Source organism: Salmo trutta, chromosome 12, assembly GCF_901001165.1.
Source record: "Salmo trutta chromosome 12, fSalTru1.1, whole genome shotgun sequence".
NCBI lineage: Eukaryota > Metazoa > Chordata > Actinopteri > Salmoniformes > Salmonidae > Salmo > Salmo trutta.
Window position 1 is genome coordinate 6,211,167 of NC_042968.1, and position 18,775 is coordinate 6,229,941.

The 18,775-nt window shown below is 41.1% G+C and overlaps 1 protein-coding gene across 1 annotated transcript in view; it reads right to left on the reverse strand.

Moving 5' to 3' along the window:
- LOC115202831 (SH3 and multiple ankyrin repeat domains protein 2) overlaps positions 1 to 17,248 on the reverse strand; it is a 246,326-nt gene extending 229,078 nt beyond the window's left edge. The window contains exon 1 of the mRNA XM_029766886.1: positions 16,724 to 17,248. The gene's annotated coding sequence lies outside the window, so the exon portion shown is untranslated. The remainder of the gene's footprint in view (positions 1 to 16,723) is intronic.
- Positions 17,249 to 18,775: the final 1,527 nt, after the last annotated feature.

The following is an 18,775-nucleotide window of genomic DNA, read 5'->3' on the forward strand; positions in this document are numbered from 1 at the left end:
TAGCGACTCAGAGCTACAAAATGGTATATCATACACTGCATTTGAGGAAACAATGGGAAAGAATTCTGCTTTGAAAGTTGATCATCTTGTAAACTCACGTTTGAGAAAACCGTCTTTCAATGTCTTGGTACTACTATTGGAGAGCCCTTTGTCTACACCCATTCAGCATTGTTCACACAGTCTTAAGTCTTAGCCCCACCCATCTCTTTAAGGGTATATCTGAGAATTCTGTACTAACTTGCCAGCTACTTCCAGACATCTAAGAGAGAGAGAACAGCTCACTGAACATGCCCTAGCTGAGCTGGTTAGGCTGTCATGTTATCCAGAGCGTTGGTGACTGCAACTGTGCTGTCAGATTGTCCGTTCATAAATTCAGAGCGTTTCGCGTTCAAAGCGCACAATGGACGCTCTGGCCAATAAGTAGGGTTGATAAGCTCTGACCTCACAATGACAGTCAAGCACCCAAGCTAACTAGCTAACATTGTCTAGCTACTTCCAGACACATAATGAGAGAACACCCCACTCTGACCATTTTACTCACCCTAGCAGAGCTGGTTAGGCTGTTTTCATGTTATCCAGAGCGTTGGTGAATGTATAACTGTGCTGCTGGCAACAATTGAATTACGTTTTGTTGCCGACGTTTACTGACACACTCAACGGGTGTTGAGCTATCAAAAATTCATCAGTTATTCTGTGCTCTGGCACACTAAGATGAGTCTTTTGTTAAGAAATTTAGCTAGATGGCTAGCTAGTTAAACAATGAATCACAACGCATGACGTAACGTTACCTAGCGAGCCAGCTAACGTTAGCTATCTAGATAAAAGTACACTTTACTCTTGAAATGAAAATACTTTGTCAAAATTAGAAATGTGTAATATCTGAAAATGTAGCTAGCTAGACTATCTTACCCGTGGTCTGAAATCGGAGTAGATAGCCAGAGCAAATTTCCCAGCTAGTATGTCTATTAACAGTTGCAGTGACATTCTCTTGAAATGGATACTTGCATAGTGGTGTCTTTTGATCAGACATGTAGCTAGCTAGCTAAACAATGGACCATAATCACAACTCATGATGTTACTACTGTGTTACTACTAGTCAAGCAAATGTGTCTGAGATACGAAGAATAAGATCATACACATAACATTAGCTAGCGACCCAGCCAGCTAATGTTAGCTAGCTAACAGTACACTAGAAATTAATCCACTTTGTCAAAATTAGAAACGTGTAATATCTGAAAATGTAGCTAGCTAGACTATCTAACCCGTATTCATCATGGTTGAACGCATCTCCTGTCTGATGCCATGCATGGTTGCCCTTAGTTTGAAGATGTAATCCAGACAGGTGTTTTCTCCATCTCCTTAGCTATCATACTCGAATTCCACTGATTTCAAAACTCAGTCCTCCTGAAAGTGGATAGCATACACGTAACGTTAGCTAGCGAGCCAACTATCTAACAGTACACTAACTTGACATTAGGTTTATGCAGTTTTACTACCCGATACATAAAAAAGCTGCGTTCAACATGATTACCTAGACATACTGACCAGCTCCAATAGACAGACGCGTGCTAAATGGCAGACCAATCCAAACTCTTTTCTCGGCAGGTCCAGCCCACTCATTATCTTAGCCAATCATGTTGCTTTCTTTTTATGTGGCTTAACCAACAAGGCTCGTAATTTAACAAATTTGATTCGTATTTACAGATGGGATACACGTTTATTATTAAGGCACATGAAAGTTCACATTTTCAAGAAGGCATTTCTGCCATTAATGTACGTTCAAACTGCTCTCCTGTGAAGTCTTGACTTGCGACATATGCCTAGTTTCCTGAATCTGATCACATATGTCAATCATTATTAGAATATATTGGTAACCCATTGTATAAAAGTGATCATGCCCGTGAAGCTGGTGTTTGGAGGATATATTGGCATGGGTGTTGTTAGGCTCGAGACTAAGAAAAAAAGATGGTACATGGAAACCAAACGAGGGTAGTCTATGGTTATAGGTGGGATGGACTGAGAGTGGTTTAGGGGTGGGATTAAAGAGCTTATGTTTGGTAATGTATTATTGTTATGTGATTGCTTTATATAAAAGTACCATTACGTAAAATGTGTATGTGAAATGTCTATGTAAATGTATGCACATGTAGCAGAAAAGCTGTAGAAAACAAAAAAGATATGAGTCCTCCGAAGAGGGGGAGTGGTGGATGGGTTAATAAAATAAAAAAAGATTTGCAGATTGCAGCTCTAACATAGCCTGGTCAACAGTTGGGGGAATGGCATACATAACAATGTCACCTGCATACAAATGAATATTACAAGTTTTAACAGATAGACCAATATTATTTATATAAATGTGACCCGATTCAGGAAACTAGGCATATGTTGCAAGTCATGACTTCACAGGAGAGCCGTTTGAACATAAATGCGTTTTTTGGGGGGAGAAATACCTTCTCAAACATTGCTGCCTTAGCCTGTTGGGGATAGGGGGCAGTATTTGCACGGCCGGATAAAAAACGTACCCGATTTAATCTGGTTACTACTCCTGCCCAGTAACTAGAATATGCATATAATTAGTAGATCTGGATAGAAAACACTCTAAAGTTTCTAAAACTGTTTGAATGGTGTCTGTGAGTATAACAGAACTCATATGGCAGTCAAAACCCTGAGACAAATCCTAACAGGAAATGGAAATCTGATGTGTGGAATCACTTCAAACCTTTGCCATTGAAACACACAGGGACTTATTAATCATTTAGCACTTCCTAAGGCTTCCACTAGATGTCGACAGTCTTTACAAAGTGGTTTGAGTCTTCTATGGTAGAAACTGACCCAAAGAGAGGCTTGGGAAGTTGGTCACAGGGGGAGGGCTATTACTACTATGACGCGGGCACGCATGGGAAACCTTTTGTTCCGAAACGTTTAGTAAGACAATGCAATCGTCCGCCTTGAATATTATTGAAGCTCTGGTTGAAAAAGGCCCTAAAGATTTATGTTATACAACGTTTGACATGTTTGAACGAACGTAAATAAAAAAAAATTGCACATTCGTGACAACAAGTCCTGCGCGCTTCAGTACATTATGAGTAGCCTTCGGAACGCGCTAACAAGAAGGAACTATTATTAACTTTTTCGAACAAAACTACATTTGTTGTGGACCTGCGATTCCTGGAAGTGCCTTCTGATGAAGATAATCAAAGGTAAGGGAATATTTACAATAGTATTTTTGATTTTAGATGGTTCCAAGATGGCGCTAACATGTATCGCCTAGCCTATTTTTCTGAGCATACCTCGTCGTTTATTGCAAAGTGTGATTTCCCAGTAAAGTTATTTTTAAATCTGGCAATGCGGTTGCATTCACGAGATGTTAATCTATAATTCTTTGAATGACAATATTACATTTTAACAATGTTTTCGAATAGTAATTTTGTAAATTGTAGCGCTGATTCACCGGAAGCATTTGAGGAAAAATATTTTCTGAACGTCACGTGCTGATGTAAAATGCTGTTTTTATACATAAATATGAACTTTATCAAACAAAAAATGCATGTATTTTGTAACATGATGTCCTAGGAGTGTCATCTGATGAAGATTGTCAAAGGTTAGTGATTCATTTTACCTCTATTTCTGCTTTTTGTGACTCCTCAGTGGCCAAACTAAGAACAAGTTTGTGCTCTGGTATTGTGCCCCGGACCATGCACAAGCACTTCCTGACCACAGGCCACACCAAGTTTGCCCCCGACTGGTGCTTTCGGCCTCATCAAGCAGCGCTTCAGAAAGACCAGAGTGAACACTGCCTGAGATTGGTGGTGTTGTGAAGGACAGCACTGTGACAGGGGTCAACATCCCACAGCTGGTTGGACTGGTGGATGGTATGGTGCTGGTGGAAAGCTATGACTGGCAACAACACCTGACCCCGTAAGTCAGGCCGCTGCCACAGATCAAGCAGTACCAGCATTTCAGGTGAATATAATTTTAATTGCATTGTATGAGGTTATTCTTCTTATTTAAACTTGAGCGGTGAATTGATGTTGTGCAAGGTTGTAATGTCTACAATTTTGTTATTGTTATTTTCTGTTTTACGGCTTCGATGCTCTGTAGCCTGGTGTTGTTGTCGCCAAGAAGCATTTGGACTCAGTCGGGACCAGGTTTCAACTGATGCACAACGCTGACATCCTTCCTCCCATAGATGGTCTGCCTGTACAAGCACCACCTGGACTGTACAAGCACTACCTGATCTTTGAGAAGATCAGGGAGTTTTGCGACAAAGAGGCTATGGGCATCACATGCCCTGCACCAAAGTCAAGGGCAGGACAGAAAACGGCTCGGACCAGTCATCAGCACTATCTGCAGTGCCTCTATTCAAATGACTCTCTCCGAACACACACGTTGCTGATACAATTTTTTTTATTCATACTTTTACTTTTGATACTTAAGTATTTTTAAAAACAAATACTTTTAGACTTTTACTGGGTGACTTACTTTAGTCATTTTCTATTACAGTATTTTTACATCTGGACACTTTCTGTTTACCTGAAACTTTTCCATTATTGTAGGCTACTAGCACTTTTAGTCTTAATCTTTACTATACTATTCACTGTTTAGCACATGACCTCATGTGAATCCTTAAAGAGATGGGTGGGGCTGATTTAAGAGGGTGTGAACAATGCTGAATGGGTGTAGACAAAAAAGAGCTCTCCAGTAGGTACCAAAACATTCAAAGAGCCTTTTATCAAATCAGAATTACTTTCCCATTGTTCCTCAAAAATGTCTCTACTTTTTACCAATGTAAAAAAAACTAATTTAACCTGTTAGGGCTAGGGGGCAGTATTTACACGGCCGGATAAAAAACGTACCCGATTTAATCTGGTTACTACTCCTGCCCAGTAACTAGAATATGCATATAATTATTGGCTTTGGATAGAAAACACCCTAAAGTTTCTAAAACTGTTTGAATGGTGTCTGTGAGTATAACAGAACTAATATGGCAGGCAAAAACCTGAGAAGATTTCATGCAGGAAGTGGCCTGTCTGACAAGGAGTCGTTCTTCTTGTCTCTGTTTATTGAAGAGTGAGGATCTTAGCTGTAACGTGACACTTCCTACGGCTCCAATAGGCTCTCAGAGCCCGGGAAAAAGCTGAACGATATCGAGGCAGCCCCAGGCTGAAACACATTATCGCCTTTGCCAAGTGGCCGATAAGAGGACAAAGGAATTAGGCGCGTGCCCGAGTCGACCCCGTGCTGTATTTTCTTTTGGCTGTTTACCTAATTGCAGATTCCCGGTCGGAATATTATCGCTTTTTTATGAGAAAAATGGCGTAAAAATTGATTTTAAACAGCGGTTGACATGCTTCGAAGTACGGTAATAAAATATTTAGAAATCTTTTGTCACGAAATGCGCCGTGCGCGAGACCCTTATTTACCATTGGGATAGTGTCTTGAACGCACGAACAAAACGCCGCTGTTGGAACATAACTATGGATTATTTTGGACCAAACCAACATTTGTTATTGAAGTAGAAGTCCTGGGACTGCATTCTGACGAAGAACAGGAAAGGTAATCCAACTTTTCTAATAGTAAATCGGAGTTTGGTGAAGGCTAAACTTGCTGGGTGTCAAAATAGCTAGCCCTGTGATGCCGGGCTATCTACTTAGAATATTGCAAAATGTGCTTTCACCGAAAAGCTATTTTAAAATCGGACATATCGAGTGCATAGAGGAGTTCTGTATCTATAATTCTTAAAATAATTGTTATGCTTTTTGTGAACGTTTATCGTGAGTAATTTAGTAAATTGTTAGTAAATTCATCGGAAGTTTGCGGGGGGTATGCTAGTTCTGAACGTCACATGCTAATGTAAAAAGCTGTTTTTTGATATAAATATGAACTTGATTGAACAAAACATGCATGTATTGTATAACATAATGTCCTAGGTGTGTCATCTGATGAAGATCATCAAAGGTTAGTGCTGCATTTAGCTGTCTTCTGGGTTTTTGTGACATTATATGCTAGCTTGAAAAATGGGTGTCTGATTATTTCTGTCTGGGTACTCTGCTGACATAATCTAATGTTTTGCTTTCGTTGTAAAGCCTTTTTGAAATCGGACAGTGTGGTTAGATTAATGAGAGTCTTGTCTTTAAATAGCTGTAAAATAGTCATATGTTTGAGAAATTGAAGTAATAGCATTTCTAAGGTATTTGAAAATCGCGCCACAGGATTCAACTGGCTGTTACGTAGGTGGGACGATTTGGTGCCACCTGCCCTAGAGAGGTTAAGACAGAATCCAGGTGTTGAGTCACAAATAGTAAAGAGAACAGGTCCAGAGCGACTTACAGAAGCTATTAGGATTAACTTCTTTGGGATAGGGGGCAGTATTTTCACGTCCAGATGAAAAGCGGGCCCAGAGTAAACTGCCTACTACTCAGGCCCAGAAGCTAGGATATGCATATTATTAGTGGAGTTGGGTAGAAAACACTCTGAAGTTTCTAAAACTGTTTGAATGATGTCTGTGAGTATAACAGAATTCATATGACAGGCAAAAACCTGAGAAAAATCCAACCAGGAAGTGGGAAATCGGAGGTTTGTAGTTTTTCAAGTGATTGCCTATCCAATATACAGTGTAAATTTGGTCAGATTGCACTTCCTAAGGCTTCCACTAGATGTCAACAGTCTTTAGAACATTGTTTCAGGCTTCTATTGTGAAAGGGGAGCGAATAAGACCACTCTAAGCAGTGGCACAGCTGAGTTGTTGATCGCACGCAGCCGTGAGAGCGAGCTCCGTTCCCTTTCCTTTCTAATGACAACGGAATTGTCCGGTTGGAATATTATTGAAGATTTATGATAAAAACATCCTAAAGATTGATTATATACATCGTTTGACATGTTTCTACGAACTGTAATGGAACTTTTTTTGACTTTTCGTCTGGACTTAGTGCCCGTGCCTTGTGCATTTGGATTAGTGAACTAAACGCGCGAACAAAAAGGAGATATTTGGACATAAAGATGAACTTTATCGAACAAAACAAACATTTATTGTGGAACTGGGATTCCCGGGAGTGCATTCCGATGAAGATCATCAAAGGTAAGTGAATTTATAACACTATTTCTGACTTTTGTTGACTCCACAACATGACGGGTATCTGTATGGCTTGTTTTGGTGGCTGAGCGCTGTACTCAGATTATCGCATGGTGTGCTTTTACCATAAAGCTTTTTTGAAATCTGACACAGCGGTTGCATTAAGGAGAAGTTTATCTATAATCCTATGCATAACACTTGTATCTTTCATGAAAGTTTATGATGAGCATTTCTGTAAATTGATGTGGCTCTCTGCAAAATCACCGGATGTTTTGTAGGCAAATATTACTGAACATAACGCGCCAATGGAAACTGAGATTTTTGGATATAAATATGAACTTTATCGAACAAAACATACATGTTTTGTGTAACATGAAGTCCTATGAGTGCCATCTGATGAAGATCATCAAAGGTTAGTGATTAATTTTACCTCTATTTCTGCTTTTTGTGACTCCTCTCTTTGGCTGGAAAATGGCTGTATGTTTTTTTGTGACTCGGCGCTGACCTAACATAATTGTATGGTATGCTTTCGCTGTAAAGCCTTTTTGAAATCAGACACTGTGGCTGGATTAACAAGAAGTTTATCTTTTAAGTTTATCTTGTATTTTAGGAACATCGAGAGGGAGAAGGGAGAGAAGGAAACAGAGGATGACTATGTGATCGGTGTAGTTTTCTTCCTAAAAGTAAAGGAGCCTTTTCACTTCACAGACCCATTTCCATGTTCAACTGTTTATTCTCTCTAGGGGTTTTGTTATCTATTTCACAAGTAAATAAAATAGATCAAACTCAATGCTACAATTCCACTACAATTGTATTTTGGGATGTGTGTGTGTGTGTTGGGAATTATGAAGAGGGGGTGTTGTGAGGAGGAATGGGGAGGTTGGGATGAGGTGGACAAGAAGAGGGTGAGGGGTTGAGGGGGTAACATGACATACTGGGAGACAAGGCAGCACAGATGGCAGTACCAACAGAAGGCCCAGCATACATCTCACTCTCTGTATTCTGAGCCAAAGGCTTGTGCAACACAGACCACTTCTAGGGAGATGGCAATGACTGGGGTGGGGGGATTGAAGCACGGAGTGGGGAAGGGGGAAGGGGGAAGGGGAGGGTGTATAAAAATGGCTGCTATTTCAGTGCTAGTGAAGTGGATTCAACACATTGCCAAGTCAAGGTTCAACCACACAGCTCTTGAGTTGCCCATCCCAGACTTGGGTGTGCTCTTGATAACTCTGGATAAGAGCATAATCAGACACGAGAATACATGCCAGCTTAGGCAGACCGGTCACTTTTCTCAATGGGCAGGTCCCCGAGACCAGTATCTTGCTACTGTACTATCTTTGATATGGAACAATGCAAACCAGCTGTTGTGTCCAAAGACAGAGGCTTTCTCAAGAGAGACAAATAACATTTGTAAGCAGCTATAACGCCAGTCCTATTCCACCTGGCCTTGCCTGGTATTATATCTCCAATCCACCGCAGCCGAGGAGGGGACCACACCGCTGATTTCCAGCCAACATTAAAGAGCACCCTTTTCTCAGGAGATACGAGTCACACAGACAGAGACAGGAGGGGGAGGGGGGGGTTAGTTGAAAGAGGGAGGAGGAAAAAGAGAGATGACGGTAGAGGAGGAGAGATAAGAGAGAGACTGGTGGAAGAAGGGATGAGGAGAAGCGAAAGAGACACACCCCCTGGCTGATCATAACCACACAAAGAGGAGGGAAAGCATCTCTCTCTCACACACTGGATTATAATGGAGAGTTAAATGAAGTGCAGGGCAGAGACTGCTCTCTGGGGGGGGCTGGCTGTAGCTGAAGGTTGAATTAGCACTAGAGTAGTGCTAAGGTTTTATTGTGTTAGTCTCTGAAAGGTTGAGACCTGTAGACTGCTACATGGTTATTATCCTGTGCACTATCCAGAGGTATTGTGCTATTGTATTAGCTTTCCTCAGTGTCTATAGGGTGAGAAATGTTGATGTCATGGAGGAGACAAGGAGCTAGTGGGAAATTCCATTGTAACTGGAATTGACCATATCATTTCATAAATTTTTACTTAAAATGTATGCCAAAAAACAACATTGATTTCAAAGTTTAACAAACCATACAACTCTATGCACAAGGACTACTTGCTTACACTAAACATTTGAATTTTTTTTTTTTACTGGAAATCAAATCAAATGCAAAGTTTGTTGAGAGTATTTCAGTAAAATCTCCATCTGATTTGTGTGACCACGTCAAACATCTCATACCAAAATCATGGGCATTAATATGGAGTTGGGAGATTTCATGGCTGTGTGCTCGATCTTATGCACCGGTCACCAACGGGTGTGGCTGAAATGGGCAAATCCACTAATTTGAAGAGGTGTCCACTGCTCCAAATTAAGATTCTATAGAAAGAAATGGGTATCAGCTATGACATGACGCCATCAGTTAGAACAAAATCTATTTTGGTTATTGAACTACAGTAAGTGAAGTGGATTTACACACGCTAACAGAATTATCATGGGTCCCTGATCTGAACTACACTGATATGAATTTCATTCTCTTCGTGATGATATATCCAAAATAGGTACACAAAGGTAATATGCAATATCCTCATTTGCATATTTGGGTAATATTCTACACACTGGCTTTTATTTTAAAAGAGCTCCGCTTACATTTGGTTGGTCCAGACCCGGACAAAATCTGAACCAATCATAGATGTCTATGTTTCACAAGTTTGGACATCAAAGTACAGCGTAGTAGAGCTCGGTAGAGTCCAGTACAGCACAGAACAGTAGAGTATCATTCTGCCAGTCACATTCTGTTAAAGGTCCCCAAAGCACACACATCCCTGGGTCGCTCCTATTTTCAGTTTGCTGCAGCTAGCGACTGCAACGAGCTGCAAAAAACACAAGGCCGGTCCAAATTTCGCTTAATAATTCATAAACCAAATTGATAGAAGTAAAAATATACCTAATTGATAGGCCGATCTTTACTTTTTACTACTGTGAACTTTCATTATACCCCTCTTCATGAGGGAGAGAAATTAAAAAATGTCTTAATGATATGTGGGTTTTGTGTGGCCTGTGTGGCTCAGTGGTTGCAGTCGATGACCCCGGCACATGTGTGCCTGTAAATGTATGTGCCTATTAATCGGAAGTTATGGGGAGAAAACATTTTCTGAACGTCACGCGCTAATGTAAAAATTGGGTTTTTGGATATAAATATGAACTTGATTGAACAAAAAAATGCATGTATTGTCTAACATGATGTCCTAGTGAGTGACATCTGAAGAAGATTGTTAAAGGTTAGTGCTTAATTTTAGCTGTATATCTGGTTTTGTGACGGCTATCCGTGCTTGGAAAATGGCTTTTTTTTTTGCTAAGGTGCTATGCTAAAATAATCTAATGTTTTGCTTTCACCGTAAAGCCTTTTTGAAATCGGACAATGTGATTGGATTAATGAGTAGAGTATCTTTAAAATGCCGTATAATACTTGAATTTTAATTTTGAGATTTTTTTTTTGAATTTCGCACCGCGCTATCTCACTGGTTGTTGTCCAACCAATCCCGTTAACGGGATGTTATCCTCTAGAGGTTAACCTGTTGGGGCCAGGGGGCAGTATTTTCACGGCCGGATGAAAAACGTACCCAATTTAAACAAGTTACTACTCTGGCCCAGAAAATAGAATATGCATATTATTAGTAGATGTGGATAGAAAACACTCTGAAGTTTCTAAAACTGTTTGAATGGTGTCTGTGAGTATAACAGAACTCATATGGCAGGCAAAAAAAACGAGAAAAATTGAATCAGGAAGTGGGAGAAATTAGAAATGTAGTTTTTCTTTTGAATCCCTTGAAAAACTGCAGTGACATAGGATTCACATTGCACCTCCTAACTCTTCCATTGGCTGTCAACAATCTTAAGGAACTGGTTTCATCCGTCACCTGTTACCGGGCAGAAAATTGTGGCTCAGTCAATCACTGGCCAGTCTGAGGAGAGGTGTCTTATGACGCGCGTGCACGTGACTTTGTTGTTTTTTATTTTTCTTCTGGGATGAATACCTATTGCCCGGTTGTAAAATTATCGCAATTTTACGTTAAAAAATACCCTAAAGGATTGATTGTAAACATCGTTTGACATGTTTCTACAAACGGTAATGGAACTTTGACCATTTCGTCTATGGATTTGCGTCCACGCTACATGGCATTGTAAAGTGTTCTGGATGGGTCAACAAAACGGACGTATTTGGACATAAATGATGGACTTTGCAGAACAAATGAACATTTCTTGTGGAAGTGGGTGCCCTTCCGAGTGCATTCCGCCGAAGATCAGCAAAGCCAAGAAAATATTTTGAACATATTTTTAGAGATTTGTCGACGCCGTGGATGTAGGCTAACTGTATAGCTTAGCATTGAAGGCTAAGTTCTGTACTCAGAATATTGAACAATGTGCTTTTTCCGTAAAGTTATTTTGAAATCTGACAAAGTGGTTGCATAAAGGAGTAGATTATCTCTAATTCTTTAAATAATTGTTATAAATTTTGTCAACGTTTATGAGTTGTAAATATAAAATGTAAATCATTTTATAACATTTTTGACATGCGTTTTTCTGGATTTTTTTGTTGTTAATCTGTCTCTCACTGTTCAAATAAATCTACCATTAAAATTATAGACTGATCATTTCTTTGTCAGCGGGCAAACGTACAAAATCAGCAGGGGATCAAATTATTTTGTCGCTCACTGTATGTGTTAGAGTGTGCCAGAGAGTTAGTGCAAAAATGGGTCAATACATTTGATTAGCTATTTAGCAGTCTTGTTTTGTATGTGTTATGGATGCCCACTAGTACTCTTCCTGGGGTCCAGCAAAATTAATTCAGTTATATACAATTAAAAACATTACATTTCACAACTCTTTAAGTGTGTGCACTCAGGCCCCTACTCTACTACCACATATCTACAACACAATGTGCATCTTATCATGTCTGTGTGTATGTGTGTGTGTGTGTGTGTGTGTGTGTGTCTCTTCACAGTCCCCGCTGTTCCATAAGGTGTAGTTTTATCTTTTTTTTTCCAATCTGATTTTACCGCTTGCATGGGTTACTTAATGTGTAATAGAGTTACATATAGTAATAGCTCTATGTATACTGAACAAAAATATAAATGCAACATGCAACAATTCTAAAGATTTACAGTTCATATTAGGAAATCAATCAAATAAAGACATTAGGGCCTAATCTATGGATTTCACATGACTGGGAATACAGATATGCATCTGTTGGTCATAGATACTGTTAAAAAAAGTAGGGGCGTGGATCAGAAAACCAGTCAGTATCTGGTGTGACCACCATTTGCTTCATGCAGAGCGACACATCTCCTTCGCATAGAGTTGATCAGGCTGTTGATTGTGGCCTGTGGAATGTTGTCCCACTCCTCTTCAATGGCTGTGCGAAGTTTCTGGATATTGGCCTGAACTTGAACACGCTTTCGTACATGTCAATCCAGAGCATCCCAAACATGCTTAATGGATGACATGTTTGGTGAGTATGCAGGCCAGGGAAGAACTGGGACATTTTCAGCTTCCAGGAATTGTGTACAGATCCTTGTGATATGGGGCCGTGCGTTATCATGTTGAAACATGAGGTGATGGTGGCGGATGAATGACATGACAATGGACTCAAGAACTCGTCACGGTATCTCTGTGTATTCAAATTGCCATCAATAAAATGTAATGTGGTCGTTGTCCATAGCTTATTTTTATTTATTTTTATTTTTATTTCACCTTTATTTAACCAGGTAGGCTAGTTGAGAACAAGTTCTCATTTGCAACTGCAACCTGGCCAAGATAAAGCATAGCAATTCGACACATACAACAACACAGAGTTACACATGGAATAAACAAAACATACAGTCAATAATACAGTAGAAAAAAAAGAAAAAAAAGTCTATATACAGTGAGTGCAAATGAGTTAAGGCAATAAATAGGCCATGGTGGCAAAGTAATTACAATATAGCAATTAAACACTGGAATGGTAGATGTGCAGAAGATGAATGTGCAAGTAGAGATACTGGGGTGCAAAGGAGCAAGATAAATAAATAAATACAGTATGGGGATGAGGTAGATAGATGGGCTGTTTACAGATGGGCTATGTACAGGTGCAGTGATCTGTGAGTCTTATGTCTGCCCATATCATAACCCCACCGCCACCATGGGGCACTCTGTTCATAACATTGACATCAGCAAACCGCTCACCCACACAACACCATACACGTGTTCTGCGGTTGTCAGGCTGGTTGGATGTACTGCCAAATTCTCTAAAATGATGTTGGAGGCGGCTCATGGTAGAGAAATGAACAGTAAATGCTCTGGCAACAGCTCTGGTGGACATTCCTGCAGTCAGCATGCCAATTGCATGCTCCCACAAAACTTGAGACATCTGTGGCATTGTGTTGTGACAAAACGGCACATTTAAGAGTGGCCTTTTATTGTCCCCCCATCACAAAGTACAGCTGCGTAAGGACTCATTCATACTCGGTAAACTATGTTTTCAGAGTAGCTTCCCCCATACTGCTTACAGAAGGCAGAATGTTTTTACCCAAAACTAAATATGTGTTGCTATTAGTTGACAGAAGTCTTTACTTCAACATTATTGTGAAGTAAAGACTGTGATTGACCTTTACTAAAGGATCCAGAATGGTCCCTTTATTGGATGCAACTTAGGGCTTATAAGACATGACCTAAAATCCAGACTCTGTTTTCCTAACATTCCACTCCTTTGTACTCGGTGTCATGACAAACATGTAATGTTTGGCAATTGGCATGACAAGGAGTGTAATGATAGCTCAGGCTGGTGCCCAGGCTATATACAAGATGTGATGATGATTGGGAAGAGATGAGTTGGGTCCAAATCCAGAGCCATTAACGAGGGGGTGACGTTTGTGACAAATGAAAGGAGGGGTAGAAAGAAGCCAAGACCTTGACAGTGCAGACAAAGCTAGCAGGTGCAGCCTGTGAAATTGACAGGAGGTAATAGAGCATTTTCTATGTAAATGAGGAGGATGCCCTCCCACATATTTTTGTGTAAATTACAGACAGGTAAGAATCATCGATGAGCTTCTGTAATAATAGGCCAGTCACAGATCACATAAACTGATGTGAGAGAGAAGGGGGGAATGGGATGGGCACACAAACACACACCTGCGGACACACACACTCACAGAGGCAGAGTGCTCTCAAGTTCTCATGAGTGAGATTGAAAGAGTGGAGAAATGAACGTCAACAGATGGGGAGTGGCGCACAGCCATGCTCGTTTTATGCACGTTAGAAGAAGAGGCAAACATTTCAGCGTAGCAATAACGGGCTGCTGCAAAAACCACTGACATTATTGTGAGTTGCTTCATTAAAGTGTGTGTGTACATAGATGTTAATGAGAAAGCAACCCTTGGGAGAAACAAAAGCACGTATATCTACACGCTCAGAACGTTTGCAGTATCCGCCGTCTTTTAAAGTTTCTCAACAAGTGATACGCCCATGTCCGTTAGTCTTTCTGTATCAGAGAAATAGAACCCACATTTACAAGGGAAACATTTCAAAACACTAGGAAAACTTTGGAAAATAGTAGCCTAATAGCCGGGTAATGAGGAAAAATGTATCAGCTTTTTGAGTCCAGAGGGAGAATCAATTGCATGGAGAATTGAGCCATTAAAAAAGCTTAAATGACTGAGCAACAGCAGAAAATGGATGAGTGGACAGCAGCAGGCAGCTATGCAGCCTAATTGGTTTTCAATACTCTCGTTTAGTGTGTGTGTGTGTGTGTGTGTGTGTGTGTGTGTGTGTGTGTGTGTGTGTGTGTGTGTGTGTGTGTGTGTGTGTGTGTGTGTGTGTGTGTGTCTGTAGTAGCGGTACGTGGATGAAATCACTGGGGAAGCCAAGCCCCCCCCCCCCAAAAAAAAGCCATAGTACAACCTGTGTTTTGTGATAATTGTGTTGTTTGCTCTATAACCTGTTAATTCATATGTCTTGCGACAGTGATATATATTATAGGCCTAAAGGCCGAGACAATATGAAGACACAGTGGTAGAATAAATTCAACCACAGCTTTGATTTATCACAAAACCAGATAGCAATCTCGGTCCACAAAGCATATTGCATGTACAGTAACAGACAGTTACATGACCTACAGCATGGAAAAGCAAGTCAATGTTTCCGACATTTTCGGACCACTAAACAACTATCGATTTAGAACCACAGAGAGTTACCACAAGTCACAAAGAAAACAGGAGCTGCCTCCACTATTCCAGCACCATTTCAACTTCATCAGATCACCTGTGCTTAGTCTAATACAGTGACAACTAAAAGATACCAAAAACAATTGAATCCAATCAACGTAAGCTAAATATCATGTGGCTGTCCATGGTTCTGATTTCTGCGTATGTGTGTGTGTGCGCGCGCGCGTTCATGCAAGTAGAAAAAATGTTGACTCACCCTACTTGTAGAGAAACACCAATGCCATCCTCCTCTCTTTCATGTTGACGAAACGGTCTATCACTCTGTCATACAGTACACACTTTTATTTTTTGTTGTCCTAGGCTACCTGGCTAAAATGCTTGCTCGTTAGCCTAACTTCCATTCATGGCCAATGATAGCTAGTTAACATTAGCCTTCTACATCTTGCTACATATTGAACTTCCATCCACTCAGGCCAGGGGCACAACAATGTATGAATTAATGCTTGGATTATAATCGCCATTATAATCATTGGCCAGTACAGAGATTTAAGTAAAACCACAAGTCCAAATCCCTATCTCCATCCATGGCTAATTTAGGAAGAGGACACTTATCTAGCTAGCTAGCCACCAGAGGACAACAACACAACGAGATACAACAAATCACGCTTTTTTGTTTTGTCTATGATGTATGCTCTCAATGGGATTTGATAGGAATGACACCAAAATCCAAGGTGGCTTCCCTTAACACTTTTTTTTTGTTGTGAACCAGGACCATTCACAGCTGAGCTCGCTCCGTTTAGCTCAATGCCGATTGGCTAATTGTTATTTTATTTTTTTATCAAGGGAGGTCAAATGCTCGCTGGCTTCCCTTGCCTTCAAAGCAACGGGAGGCATCAGATATATGGCCAACACGTAGAGAGGCATAGGGTTTTCGCTCGCCTGGATGCTTTCTCCTGTGAGATACATTCAACCTCTTGTGAATTTCAGGCCAATTTTAGGCCAATTATGAAACACAGAGAGACGAAAGATATAATAATGTATTTTGATTGGCTTTCCTTGGGATCCATGAATACACGCCCCTGTGTGTGTGTGTATCACTGTCAAAGTTACATACAGGGAGATGAATGAATTGGGAATAGGATTTACGACTGAAAGTATGCTGCAAGTTCACCCTCTCTCAGAATCAACCTCTGCATAAACTGTGAATTCCCGTTTCCTAATTAACTCGAAATGCTTAACATTTAACATGCAAAACTAAGCTACGTCAGGATGACAAATTATTGCCTACCCGTTAATTCTACATCTCCATTATCCCAACCAGCCGGCCCTGTTGGTGCCTGTTGGGCTTCTCCAAACCCGCGGCGAATAACCGGAGAACACCTGTCCACTGCAACAAACAGCGCGTACTCGGAGTTCACCAAAAGTAAACAAACAAACGGGTCTTACCTTGAAGGTTTTACCCGTTTCTGTTTTTGTAGGAAGAATGTTTTACTCCGTTTCGCCTCCGCCGACAATCCTCAATCGTTTGGCGACGCCAATACAGGCGGTGAAACTTCCTCTCAAAGTCGGCGTTGCTCTGTGGACGTTGGCTTAACTGGGGACAAAGAGGATGAAGGGACGGGGCTGTTTGAGCTCGTGCTCCCGGAGAGGAACTCCGAAGCGTGATGTAATTCAATAAGCGGCGACAGACACCCAGCGCTACTTTTTTACGCACAGCTCTCGCGCGCTTGGCAAGCTGATGAGGAGAGGTAGGTACCTAAAGCGAAAGAGAGCGAGACACTGGAGAGAGAAAGTGTGTGTGTGAGAGATAAATAAATAATTCGATAAAGGAACGTGATCCTGACAACCGGTATAATGTTCAAGTTGGCTGACGCGGTAACAGATACCTCCTGTCAAGGATTGGGGGAATTCTACAGTATCCACCTATACGACACAATAGCGCCTGTTAACGACTGTTAGCTGTTCTTAAAGGCGCTGCATGGTCATTCCACCGTTTGCATTGCCCTTGCAGCATTTATGGTGATACGGCTTCTGCAGACGTCAGGGCATTCATACTTCTTGCGCTTCATGGAGCAGTGCAGAGCTGTTGTCATGGAAGAGAGTTTGTGTTTATAGAGGACCTCCCGCCCCCACCTACCATCAACCAATCATGTGAATGCAGAGCTATACTAAGCCCTCCGAATTGTTACATTTGAGAGGCACACAGTGATGTGGTGTGGAGCTCAATTTGGCCTCTGCGTGTCTCCGGAGGCTACGCAATTGTGTTGGCAATTGCGTCACACATACGACGCCTCCGACCACATTTATCCAATCAAGCACAACTTGGATCTTACATAGTGGTGTAGAGTGGACTAGATAACGTTGTTACATTACATTGGGACTAGCTGTAAGACTACCTATTCATATGTGCCTAACTGATGTCTAACTGATGTCATAGTGTATGCATTATGTCCAGTTGTGACCCATCATTCAGGGCAGATGGGGCAGAGCCCCACATTTTTTGCAAAACATAATAGTAATAACAATATATTTGTTGTTGTTTTTGTTTTGGGCTTTCCTTTTCTTTTGGCATTAATACGTGTCACATAGAAGTTTGCAAACGATGTAAAAAATGTCATTGAGTTAATAAAGCAAACATGGTCTCTTTTTTGTTTTCTTAAGTAAGGCAGCTCCAAAAGGCAGGTGTTTCAGCCTAGCTCAGTGCTTTCTGTGGTGGTGGGGCAAGCCAGCAGAAAATACGGAGTGTTGTGCCGTGATTGGCTCAGTGTTCTGTCACTTATGGGGACACTACTTCACTGCCAAGTCTAAGGGTAGAGCTAGAAAATTTAAGCCCCTTGGGTGCTGCCATAGAGTTACATTAGAAGTGTCCATCCAAGAGGGCTCAAGGTCATTGGACACAGATAAAATGACGTCACCGGTGTCAAGGTCATTGAGATATTTATGTACAAGTGGCTATGCATAGATAAAGAGGCTATGCATAGATAATAACGGAGAGTAGTAGTAGCGTGGGGGGGTGCAAATAGTCTGGGTAGCCATTTGATTAGCTGTTCAGGAGTCTTATGGCTTGGGGGTAGAAGCTGTTTAGATGCCTCTTGGACCTAGACTTGGTGCTCCGGTACCGCGTGCCATGCGGTAGCAGAGAGAACAGTCTATGACTAGGGTGGTTGAAGTCTTTGACAATTTTTAGGGCCTTCCTTTGACACCGGCTGGTATAAAGGTCCTTGATGGCAGGAAGCTTGGCCCTGGTGATGTACTGGGAGGTACGCACTACCCTCTGTAGTGCCTTGTGGTCGGAGGCTGAGCAGTTGCCATAGAAGGCAGTGATGCAACCAGTCAAGATGCTCTCGATGGTGCAGAAGTAAAATCTTTTGAAGATCTGAGGACCCATGCCAAATCTTTTCAGTCTCCTGAAGGGGAATAGGTTTTGTCGTGCCCTATTCATGACTGTCTTGGTGTGCTTGGACCATGTTAGTTTTTTGTTGATGATGTGGACACCAA